Source organism: Mus pahari, unplaced genomic scaffold, assembly GCF_900095145.1.
Source record: "Mus pahari unplaced genomic scaffold, PAHARI_EIJ_v1.1 scaffold_10907_1, whole genome shotgun sequence".
Classification (NCBI taxonomy): domain Eukaryota; kingdom Metazoa; phylum Chordata; class Mammalia; order Rodentia; family Muridae; genus Mus; species Mus pahari.
Window position 1 is genome coordinate 13143 of NW_018391777.1, and position 1061 is coordinate 14203.

Here is a 1061-nt window from a genome sequence, read left to right on the forward strand (position 1 = left end):
GGGGCTCACTATGCAGATTGAAGATGATTTTGGACAACTGGTCCTTCTGCCTCAGTCTCTCATAAGTGATGGCAACAGTGTGACATCATACAGGGCTTGGAAGTTGTAATTCTGAGGATACCCATTTGGGGCCGCAGAGATTCATCTGTGGGGGAAGAAATTTGTTTCCACTGCCTGTACCCTACTGAGAGTCTTAGGCAATGATGCTTCCCAGGGTTGTCTGGACGCTGCATAGACTCTGAGCAAGGGTAGGGAAGAACTGGGGGGGGTGGGGGGGTGGAGTGTGTGTGTGGTGGGGGTGTCAGGATGGGCTGAGGAGGCCAAGTAGGAGCTGTGACTCATTAGCTGAGAGGGGGACTGTCCTATGAGGGGGGTGGTGGATAGTAATTGGGAGAGACGGAGTCCTGGGGTCACAATCCTGTCCCGCCCTTCTCTCTCCGTTTGCCCTCTCAAATGCAGTGGCAGCTCCCTAAGGAAATGCAAATAGACAGTTCTTGGGGATTTGAGAGTTCGCAGGGCTTGGGGCTGTCAGCCATGCTTGAAGCTAGAGAGACTTAAAGCTAACAGCATGTTCCTTGGGCAGGAGAGAAGAGGGGGGAGGGAGAAAGGCAAGGAGAGGGGGATTGGGGGAAGGGGAGGAGATAGGGAAGGGCTGANGGTTGTTCTGCGTGGTGGCCCTGGAAGTCACAGACTGGGGGCTTCAGCCCAGTTGCTGGAGTCCTTGCCTCCAATGCACAAAGNCTTGGACTCAAACCCCAGCACTGCACAAACCAGGCAAAGTAGTACAATCGGGCAATCCCAGCACTAGGGAGCTAGAGGTGAAAAGATCAGAAGTTCAAGGTCGGTCTGGCTGGATGGGTGAGCTTCAGGTTCACCAAGCGACCCTGTTTCAAAAACCAAGGTGGAGGGCCAGTGAGATGGCTCAGCAGGTAAAGGCTCTTGCTATTGAGCCCGACAACCTAATATAACTCCTGGGACCCACATGGAGAAAGGAGAAATGACTCCCACAGTATAAGCTGTCCTCTGACTTCCATATGTACATGGTTTGTGCATGCTAACAC